Source organism: Puma concolor, chromosome C2 (genome assembly GCF_028749965.1).
Source record: "Puma concolor isolate L17-30 chromosome C2, mPumCon1.1.hap2, whole genome shotgun sequence".
Classification (NCBI taxonomy): Eukaryota; Metazoa; Chordata; class Mammalia; order Carnivora; family Felidae; genus Puma; species Puma concolor.
Window position 1 is genome coordinate 39,637,949 of NC_141675.1, and position 12,012 is coordinate 39,649,960.

A 12,012-nucleotide genomic window follows, 5' to 3' on the forward strand; every position below is an offset into this window, starting at 1 on the left:
TGGTTCACATTTGGGAAGTTGAGATCGCTTAGTTCCTGTCATGACTTAGACAAGGGGTTGACTTCTCAGTATTTGCTATTGTGGATTAAGCAAATGTGTATTGTATATACAGAGACCAGTGCTCTAGGCTCAGATCTGGCCCCTCTTAGCTGAGCGCAGGTCATTCCAGCTTTCTGAGTTTCAGATTGCTCTTCTATTAAAACAAGGAGGCTGCTTTTCTGATGTGTTTTCTAGCTCCAAAGTTTTATGATTCTATTTCAGGAACCACGTCTGCAATATTTCAGATACTCCCCTGTACAGGGTCCACTCATTCCTTGCTGAACTGAGAAACCACCTATGATTAGTCACTTTCTTTTTTGGAGAATTAGGCCATATCAGGCCTCTGTCTGTCCTTGGCCCTTATTCTAGGGCACAGATTCTCAGATTTCTAGTGCTTTAGGTGCCTTCCATTCTGAGGCAGGCAGTTGTAGTGAGTTCATAACTTAGTTTACTGAGACAAGTACATGCCTAACAGAATTGTCACCTACTTGTTTATGAGATTACTATGTCTGCCAGCTGGGTACAAGCTGAAGAGAGCAAACCTGCGTTTCATCACCTCTGCAACACAGAAAGTACTTTTGTTGTTTTTAAATTTTTCTAGGTTCCAACACACAACTGTGAGAGAAAAATGTTATGCACAACTGAGTTTAAAAAATTAGGCAAGAAAAAGAATGACTCCTCTGTTCTTGATGATTCCAAGCAAAGTGTATATTTTTGGAAAGAAGGAAGGAAGTTTTCATTTGTTTTGTTTCTTACTGACTTCTCATGACATTCATTCTGAGCTATTCATTATAATAGAAGAATGAATTTAAAGTGAAACCAATTTTAATAATTTTCATTCCCAGCCTTCAATATCTAATAACCTTTACCTGCTTCTCTCCATGTCTTTCGAGTCCTTCACGCGCTTGAGATTAAGAGGATAAAATTGTTCCTCTGGGCAGAGGGAATGGAGAATCCAAGACTGTAGGGAGGGCAGCTGATGAGGAAGTGATTGTGGTTGTATTAACCCACGCAGGTGATAAGACTGAGTGAAGGCAGGTTCAGTAGGAACAGGAGGGAGGTAGTTTTGAGAAATGCCAATCAAGCAGAAGGTCTAAGCTGAATGACAAGAAGAAATCCAGAAAGACTGTATCTTTTGGTTTGGAGGGCCAGTGGATAGTGGTGGCACCAGCTGTTGAGAGAGGAAAGCAGGTTTGGACAGAAGGATGGTTTGATCTGTCTAAAGCATCCAAATGGTGACGTCTAAGAGATAGTTTATTATGTAGATTTGTTGCTAAAAGAGATTTGCAGGACTGTGAGCATGATATTATTGTTTCTGTTTTTAAAGTCAGGTAACTGAGCTAAAGAGGTTAATTCACTTAGGAAAGTAAATTTACAAGAGATGATAGATTGGCATTCTGTCCTTGCTTTAAACATTTGGAGTGAGTCTTTAAAACAAAGGTGGTGGGAATCTTCTGAGAAAGCAAAAGCTTTTCTCTGAAAAATCTATATCAGAGTATCTTCCTGTCATCAAAGGAAACGGTGTTTGAGAAAAATGAAAGTCTGGAAGAAGTGTTGATTCTAATATATCCTGACCTTTCCCCTGCCTCCCCAACTTTCTCTTTCAAAATGGGTACTAGCTGCCCTAGAGTCAACACACGTGCAACAAACATGGGCTTCGGACAGGATCTGGGAGCCACACAGACCTCAGTGGCTCTGGGGTTTGCTGATTCTACTTCCTATCAAATAAACCATTTCATTTGATGCTGTGGTTCCTGTGGTTGCCATTCAGGTAGGGGGTTGAGAGAGTTTACAAGCAAAGCAGTGAACTCTTTCTCTTCTAGCACTGTTGGAAGCCAGATGCCTTCATTCTGTTCTCTTTTTCTTCCCCACACTCCTCCCTCACAGCCTTTTTATTCCTCTTCCACTCAACACCAGATCTGCTCCAGCCCCAGCACTGATCTCTTAACTCCCTTAGTTACTAGCTTTCTACCTGTCTGCTCTTGGTTCCGGCTTACCCTAGAGGTAGTGGGAACCCATGTACCACCTAAGCCCCATCTTGACTTAGTAAGCTAACAAGCCACTTGTAAACAGTGATGGTCCTCCAGAGATTCCTATTCTCACCCTGAGAACAATCCTATATTTTCCCCAGGCCCTAGCCTGTGCACACCAGGACTTGCATACCAGGACAGCCTGACACATGATATAACATCTGCTCACTGCCATTATACATCCACTTTATGAGATGGTTAAAGCAACTTTTAAAACGTATTTTCCCAAATGTTTTTCTTTGATTCTTAGTTCTTGGCTCTAAATTTTAGTTGTGCCACCAGCATAGTCTCAGTAACTTTTTTTCATTTGAAGCCATTTTATTCCATTACCTACACTTTAATGCTTTGCAACTGCCATGAAAATTTTATAGACTAATTTTTAAAAGTACCACAAAAGTGAATTAGAGGCAGTATATCTTACAATATCAGAATACAACGGCATTACTCTGTATTTTCAGATCTCCTTGAATCTGATGATCCCATGGGGCTTTATGGAATACATAGTAAATGTAGCCTGGCTTGAAATTTTTGGTGCCCATGCTGGCATTTCTCGTTAGTACCTTACCAAGGGTTTTAGTAACTATATGAAATGGGAGGCTCATTAATGCATATAAAATAAGTCAAAAGCGCCCATTTTCAATGGATAAATTTAGGATAGATTCTCTTAGCACTGGAACATCTGTGAGAGCATGGTACTGGTTAAGGCGAATGAAGACAAGCCTCACACTACTCAAAGGTACAGTGCAAAATTTGTCAGGTAGGAAATGGATGAGGCAAGAGGTGAAGGAAATTCATTCCAGTGCCTTTCCAGTAACGTACGTCTTTTCTTCCAAGATAAATCCCCAGTCTTTCATTTGCTTATTTTTGATTTATTTCCACTGCAGAATTTTTCAGATAATGCTAGTCTTTTGCTGTAATCAGGCCTGTGACAAAACTTCAACAGTCCTTATGCAGCATTGTCCTGTTTGCATAGGATCAACTGGGCTTTAGCAAATACTGTCCTTCAGTGATGTGGGCGGAAATGATCTGGCAGGAGCTATGGTGATAGGGAAGGTTCTATCTAGGACATCTCATTCCCAGTTCATTGTGCGACCCATCAAGTGCCATTTCCTCTCCACTTAACAGATACTGTTCTGTATTGTTCTAATCTTCTTTATTCCATTGAACTAATATGTCTATTCTTTTGTGAAAGTCATGCATGGCATGAAAATGTTTGACTGTGATTAAAAATTGTTAACCTTCACTTTTACTATAAACAATAATTTGCAAATCTGGTATTTGCAAATGACTTAAATACGCCTGCTCTAGTCTCCTAACTTTTATACCCTTCTCCCTTTCCTTAGCTTTTTGTTCAGATAGGGATTTAAGAAGAAGACATTGTAAATTGGAATAAAAAGTATAAAGGAAGATAAGGTTCCTCTAAAATGTACATACAGCAGAGCAACCAGGAGGGCTTGTTCAAGTACAAATTGTTGCACCGCCCCCAGCCCTTTTACTTCTGGAGTTTCTGATCCAGTAATGTGGAATGGGGCGGAGAATTTGTATTTCTATCAGGTTCCTAGGTAAGCTGATACTGTGCCATAGTTTGGAAACCACTGCTCTTGTAGTGTTGAATTGACATTTTTCTCTTAATCCCTTGGTTTTCTATGCCATGTATTTTGTCTTTTTCTATCCACTTAATGCAGTCTCTTTAAATGGATAGTGGCCTCCATGATCATGCATATCAGGAAAACAGCAAAGCCTACCCATCCTTAGCCATTCACAGGTAGGCCTTCACAGGTTCTTTGTCTAGCCCCTCAACATGCACTCACATCCCCCGTTTGGCTCCAGAGTTGGGCTTCCACTGTGTCCCTTGTCTTCTTGATGATTCCTTTCTGAAGAATTATCTTGGGTCGACCCAGAAACTCTCCTTAAAATCAAAATCCAATATTTTTACCCTTTTATCTTACACAAAATAGTGGATATGAGACACCTGGTCATTTTCCATTTCCTCCTCTGAAGTACAGCACATGGAATAGAATTGACTAATGAATAGGCTGGAAGCCTGGATGGGTCTACACGTCCATCTTTCTTAAGGGAAGAGTATTGAATTTTTTATTTATCTCTTTAGTTTTTTTTTTTTTCCTGCATTTATACTTAAACACAGGTGGCTGTAATCAATAGGGAACTAGAAAAGCAAATGTAGGGAAAGAAAAGTAAGCAAACCTGTTACCCAGGTACAATAGTCTTGCTGACCTCAGGCTTTGGGTTCACACTATAGTTTGTGTGCGCTACAAAGCCTTCATGACATATAATAAATAATTATGATTGCTGTAATTTATAGAAGGTTTTATTTAAAAAAATTTTTTTTTAACGTTTATTTATTTTTGAGACAGAGAGAGACAGCATGAACGGGGGAGGGGCAGAGAGAGGGAGACACAGAATTGGAAGCAGGCTCCAGGCTCTGAGCCATCAGCCCAGAGCCTGACGCGGAGCTCGAACTCAAGGACCACGAGATGGTGACCTGAGCTGAAGTCGGCCGCTTAACCGACTGAGCCACCCAGGCGCCCCTAGAAGGTTTTAATAAATGCCAGGAGTAGACTAACACTTCTGTGCCTTCACTCTTATACCTGATGGCATGCCATGCAGGTCTCACTGTATTCTCCAAGGAGGAAAGTGAATGTTAGAAATTTAGTTTGCTCAAAATCCCTCAGTTGAGTAATTGACAGTGCTGGTATTTGTACTCAGATCTCATGCCCTCAACTCCTCGAGTCCATCTCGTGCAGTCAGCAGGATACTTTAAAAAAGAAAATTACTTTGAGAAGGGAGAATAATTTTGCTGTGGGAAGCTAGTGGCAGCTCGTGTAAAGTGATCTGGTAACAATAGTAATGGTGAGAATAACAATACATATTTATAACATTTACGGTAGCTGTATTCCAGGTTATGTGCTCTATGTGACTTGTCTCATTTAATCTTTAGAACAACAGTGTGATACAGGCGCTCCTACTGTCCCTACAGTACTTTCTAGGCTTAATGACCCTTATGTGCATTTCAGTGTGATCAGTTTGCTTTTTGACATCATCCAAGTTTCATAAACCTCCTTGGCCTCAAGTTCCTCACCTGTAAAATAAAGTGGTTGGATGACAGGTGGTTTTCATGCTACCAGCTCCACCATTCTCTAATAATGTGACGTCGAGTCTGTCTTATGATTTTGTCCGCAATTCCAAATTCTTTCTTGCATTTCTAGATGAGCAGAGGATGAGAGACATTCTTATTATTTTATGATAAACTTGTACTCCAACAAGTCTCCTGTAAGCTTTTAATTAAGAAAATAAAGCATGCTCATGAAAAAATAAATAGTACAGAATTCTGGACTGTAGAAATCCCCTCTCTATTTCTGTCATGCTCCCCATCTCCTACCCAGAAGAAGTTACTTTTAAGTTTATAGATTCTTTAAAATTCTGCATAACAAAATCAATTTCCAAACTTTCTCTCTCATAGACAGCCAGATTTCCTTATAACTGAGGTGTAAAACATAAAAACATTCTGAATAGTGGTACGTACGTGGATTTTGTAGACATGAGTGACCATATTATAAAAGAAAAAAAGCATCAAAACTTGATCAGGTCTAGTCACTGGGAACATGTTGAATTTGTCACACACAAAAATGGCTTCAGTGTCTTGCACAAGTTTATAGGTACTTTCACAGCCTTCTGGGAGTGGGGGGCAGTGGAAGCACCGTATCATACTGGTTGCCCAGCCCCACCCAGTGGGGTAGGGTGAAAGCAGCAGTAATGGTGGCCAAGAGTGCAGACCCCCGAGCCAGACCACCTGGATTTGGATCGCAGCACTGACACTAGTTGAAATGTTGCCTCTTTTTGCCTCAGTTTCCCCATGTGTAAGGTTGCTTTGAGTACTAAGTAAATTAATATTTGTCAAGAATTTCAAACAGTGCCTAGAATATCGTAAACATTACGTAAATAAAACAATGCAGAATCCCTTTCTACGGTCATTCTCTCACTCCTGAGAGTTTATCTTGTTCACAGTTGTTCCTGAATGTCTAGCGTGGAGTTTGGCAAATTTTAATTACTCAATTCATATTTTTGAATGAATAATGGTTGAATATTTCCAGAGTTAGGGATCAGAACTCCACAAATAAACTCATTTCCTAGTTGGATAGCTCTAGATAATAGAAAATATTTTCCTTTACTAAGTCAAAAGCTGTGTCATCTCTAATTTCTACTGATTATTCCTGGTTCCAAATTCTGCAGCAACTCACTGTGCCTCCTGCCCGTTGAATTGGTGGCATCTCTTAACATATTTTGAAGATCGTGTGCATGCTCTTTCTCTTTTTAGAGTGAAGCATTCCTCAGTAATTATTCTATAGGTTCATGTCTGGCTGTGTTCACGGACAGTATGCTGTTTGAGCTTCATATGTATACATAAAGCGCTCAGAAGAATTACATGCAGTAATGCGTGTGCAAGCAGTTAGCTCAGGACTTGCTACAAAGTAGGCCACTTAAGAATTTTAATGGTGTTGGGGTGTGTGGGTGGCTCAGTGAGTTAAACCTGTTACTCTTGATCTCAGGGTGGTGAGTTCAAGCTCTGTGTCAGTGCAGTTTGTCATCAAATGCGGCTCCTATTCTTTAACAGACCTTAGATCAGGCCCTGATCATTTTTTACCTCGATGATTGTGTGTACTTCCCTCCTTCCAATCTTTCCTCTATGTTGCTACAAGAATTAAAATTCCTAAGTAGATTTTATCGTATTACTGGCCTTCTTAGAAATCTCTGGTGATATCTATGCTTAAAGAAGAAACTCATTTTTGCTTAACCAGATACATGACTAGCTTTTTGAGCTATCTTCCTGGCCTCATTATGTGGCCATTTTTCTCCTTATATTGTGTGTTCCTAGTCAGACAGGTAGGCGGGACAGATGCTTTTGTGTCTTTGGATCTTTGCACATGCGGTTTTTTGTAACCTAGAATGCCTTCTACTGTCTGCTTTGTAATAACCTTTTACCTTACCAAATCCTTCCTAATATTTTGTATTTTATTCACATACCTCCCTCCTCTATAAAGCCATCCCTGAGTCTTCCAGACAAAATTCATCATTTGTTTTTTTGTATTGACTTAACGCCTGTTTATACCTCTTTGGGTATATAACACATTGCATTTTAGCTATTCGTTTATGTGTAATTATAGTTGTTAATCACATTTTATTTAGTATCTTATAGTTAAAAATGTTTCTACTTCTATTTGGTCTTCATAGTATGTAAATCAGAATTCCTATTTTATATATAAATAAAGTTGGAGGCAAAGGAGTCTCTGAATATGGTAACACCTCAATAATTTAGATGGCATTTCCTTAGACTTACCATGTAGGAAGCATTATCCTAAGTGTCTTGCAGGTAGTGAATCATTTAATTCCTTACCATAGCCCCATAAGGTTGCTACCAATACTCTATTTCGTTGATTTTTAAGATCTATCTTGTTCAGTTAGCTGTTGCTGCATAATAAAACTCCCCCAAATGTAATGGTCTAAAATAATAAGTACTCTTGCTCATGAACCTATAGAATGTTTTTGCAGATCTAGGTGGGCTCAGATAGTTTTATAAAAGCTTGTTCATGCATCTGTGGTTCACTGGTGGGTAGGTTGGATGCTGAGTAATCTAGCAAGACCTTGGGTAGATTGCATTGGCTTGATTCCACATGATCTCTCCGCTTCCTAGCAAGTTGGGGGGGTGGTGGACGGTAATTTTCCTAGTAATAGTGGAATTCCAGGACCAAGTGGAAGCGTGCAAGGCCTCTTGAGCGTCAGTTTGCAAACAGGCACATTATTTGTCTGTCGTATTGTATTGGCCCAAACAGGTCATAGGGCAAGTAGAGTTTCAGGTGTTGGAGAAATAGACTTCTTGGGGGGAGGGGCTGCAAAGACATGCTGCAAAAGATGTGGTCTGAGGGAAAGAAAGACTTGGTGCCATATTTACAATGAGCTGCCATGTGCCTTTTTTTTTCTGCATTGTAACATCTCTGAAATTGGTCTTATTATCATTGCTGGCTTCAGCCTGGGTTTCCATCAAATTCTTGCAGATACAATTTGTGTTTGCTTCTGCCCGTCACCTTGATCATGACCAACCTAAGGCCACTTTCAATTAAATTCTTTTTTGAGGTTTTTCAGACCATACGGCTAGGGTGAATTCAGCCTGCATGGACACGAACTTCCTGTTTATATAGCAGGGAACATATTTCTTCTCTTTGCACTCTATGTCATAGTGGAGGCATGCAAGTTTTCTGGCACTTTTCTCTGTGTGTCACGTCTTTTTCTCATTTTCCTTACACTGAAGTCCTGACCCTTTGACAGGTTCACTTTACACTGGATCTTCCTTTCAGCTCTCTGCTTTGGGTGTTTTTCTTTTGTAGTAGTGTATCAAATACAGGTGTGCTTCACAATGAAAGACATCTTAGATAAAATATGCCATATCCCTACTATAAAGATGAGGAATTTGAACCACGATGAGTTTAATTAAGTTGCCAAAGGCCTAGCTGTTAAATAGTAGAAGAATTAAAGCCAAATACTGTGGTATAGGACCCCTCCTACTAACCACTGCCACTATTCAATATATCAACTGAATATTTAGCTTTAAAAATGCATTATAGCTTAGAAATTTTTATATATTGTGCCTTTTATCACCAATTGTTTTGACGATTCTGACAGTAGACAGGGGTTACATAATTTAATATATATGTACGTATATAAAAGATCAAATATAAATAATATGCTTTGTCTTTCAGGCAATACACATTATTTTATTAGTGACCTAACTTTATGAAGTTAATAATATATGTAGTTCAAGATCTGAAGTAAGTCTATTAAGAGAGACTTTCCAGCAGCTTCTAAAAAAAATATTTCCGCAGTCATCCTATTATAATTAGCTTCGTCTCCATCCTCATATAATACTGAATCTCCCCAAGACTATAAGGCTTATCACTACCTTTTGTCTGATAAATGTGTCCACCTACTAAATTATTCACTGTTAAGAATAGAGGCCACATAATTATTTGAGTCATTCAAATTCTTTAATTCAAATAATTCATGTACAATAGAGAACTAACAAATATTAATGAAAACATAATGAATTAAAACCCCAATAACAAGAACATTTTTATCTGTGAAAAAGCTATGATTTTGAAGTTTAATATTCAGTTTTTTAATTTTGCAAAGAATTACCTTGTTGCCCAAAGCTGTTGTTTTTTTTTTTTTCATCTAGCTCTACAGTTTAGAAATATTAAACACTTTTTTAAAATTTCATACAAGTTGAGATAAGCTCCGAAATATTTGCCAATAAAGAATCCCAAGTTTTTCTCAGGCTGCGAAGCAGCAATGGGACATTAAATATTTAAAAACTCTACAAAGTTTTCCTCTGAGCTGCCAACCTTTTCTAAAGAAATGTATTAAAAGAATTCCCTCCAGTCTCCATAAGATACCTACATTTCATGAATACAGGTAATACCTTTCCCTCTTTGCTGTAAATAAATCTAAAATTTCTTCTTACTGAAACTCCTAAAAGTAAACATATGATGTTTTTCTCATCAAGCTATAAGGAGGTCCCTAAATAGATTTTCACCACCTACAAATAGCCAGACTTTGGTTATTGGAAAGTGCCGTGTGTTTCTCAGTCTGGCACCTTGGTATGTGGGTTTTTAGTTTTCTTCCAGTTGGAGATGTGTGGTGTCAGACTGTAATACTAATAAATAAGACAAATAGTTCAGAATCTTTTTAATTTCTTAAGAGGTTTTCTGGGCATATTTAATTTAACAGAACTGGGGGTTGACATATCCATATTTCATTTTGGGTAAATAAAGCAGTGATCTTCTAATAAATAAACATTTTTCAATTATTTTTTGACTAAGATTCTCTCTGAAATACTATATTTTACCAATTTTGGTCTCACTTTTTTCCTGCTAGCCCTTTACTTGGTATTTTTCTTCTTTCTCATCTTTTTTTTTCTTTTTACACTGCATTATGTTCAAAGAGATTTTGTCTTTCTCAAAGCGTGACTAAAATGTTAAATATTTAGCTGTTATTCTTCATAATTATTTGGTTGCTATCATACTATGTGTTTCTCTTTTCAAGTCAGCTTTTCAGGCATCTGTTGCCTTTAAAGTTTCATTTACTTTCAGCATAATTCCTTGAAAATTATTTCTGCTCAGCAAATTATTGGTGGATATCATAACACTAGAAAAAGGATAGTAACTAACTTTTTACTTAGTAGTGTTTTAAATGCTTTATTTGCTTCAAAATAATACAGTTAAGCCAGTGAAAATGTACAATGCTTTTTAGTTTTAATGACTAAATGAAGAAAAATCTTAGATAAAACACATTACACTAAGAGTAGGTTTGTTGTGTTGATTTGGAATTTACAGAACTATTACAGTGTAGAGAGACTCTGAAAGCGTGTTTTGCTTAACCTGGTCAGAAATGGAATGAAATTAAGTCTGTGTGATGGTCTCCAGTGATGGCTGACATCAGTTCCTTCGGTCTCCATACATACATGCCACCCTCCATCCAAAAGTAGAGTGTAATTCTTCTTCCTGTAATTCTGCGCTGGCCATCTGACTGCTCTGATAAATAAAATGTGGCATACGTGCCATTCTAGGTCTTCTGGGTCCAAGCCATAAGTGGACTGGGGGCTTCCTATTTCCTCCTGTTTGGAATCCAGTGGCCATGCTCTGACGAAGCCCGAGTAGCCATGTAGATAGGTCCACATGGAGGAGTACCAGGGGCTGTGCCTTTCAGCTCCACCTGAGCTCCCAGATGGTGGTCAGCACCAATTTCCTGTTGTATGAATAATGTATGAATAAGCCCTTTTGGACCTCGCACCCATCTCATATGAAGCACAAAACACACCCAGTCAACATGCATGTATAGGGTTATATAACTGGTGTTAGTATGTAACTCTGAATAAGAGGAAAGGTTAAGAATAGGTCAGATAATGGAGATGAGATCTGAAGGATCAGGGAAATGGTACCAGGGAGAACAAGGCAAGTTCAGCATTCTAAACTCTAAAGTGTTGAGATTCTCATGGTGAATTGGGGGGCCGTTTTACCATGTTTCTAAAAGTAATGTCCTTACCATACCCTCAGGACTCAGGGTATGTTTATAATCTAAAAAGGCTGTATTACTTTTAGCCAACAGATACACTGAAAAGTCAGAAAGGAGTGGCTAATCTCAGTAATTTTTGTGCATGCAAAGTATACCAGGGATGGATCAGGGGTCAGGTCACTTTCATGCTATTCATACCACTCTCCTGCCTTATCAGGGCATTGATCTCCTCTCCTTTCCTCCTTTAGCATTAATTCTGTTCTGTCTTGTGTCCCTCACCCGCCTGGTTCCAGACAGTGTTCCTGATGCTTTTATTGGGAGAAGAAAGTTTGAGTACCTTAATGTCCTCTGTCTCCAAGACAATCTTGAATTGTACTGCCAGTTTTAATGCCAGTATTGCTTAGCATTTTAAGGGTTGTTATGCGAAAATATTGAGTCTCTTTTTTCTTTCTCAATTGCTTTACAGAAGGCAGTCTTACTTTTCTTTGCATTGTGTATTCTGTATCCTAGGCAACCCCTCTTTGCCACTACTCCCCTCCCCCACACCTCACAACCTGTCACAAAAAGACAGCCTCAGATTCTGAATCAGAGGGTCTTTTTGTTGATTTTTTTTTTTTCAGAATATTTTCAGTCCCTCGACTTTCCTGATGAAATTAGTCTGCTTGTAGAGATTGGAACCCCTTCCCCACCAGCCCCAAAATGAAAAATGATTTTATTTCTGTTACTGAGATACCAGCAAGGCTTTCCTAAATTACTTTCATGCAATTCAGAGTGACTCATCTTACTGGCATAGAGACATTGCTGGATTGATGGAATTTTTCCTTTATTAAAATGTTACCACAAATTCTCAATATTCTGA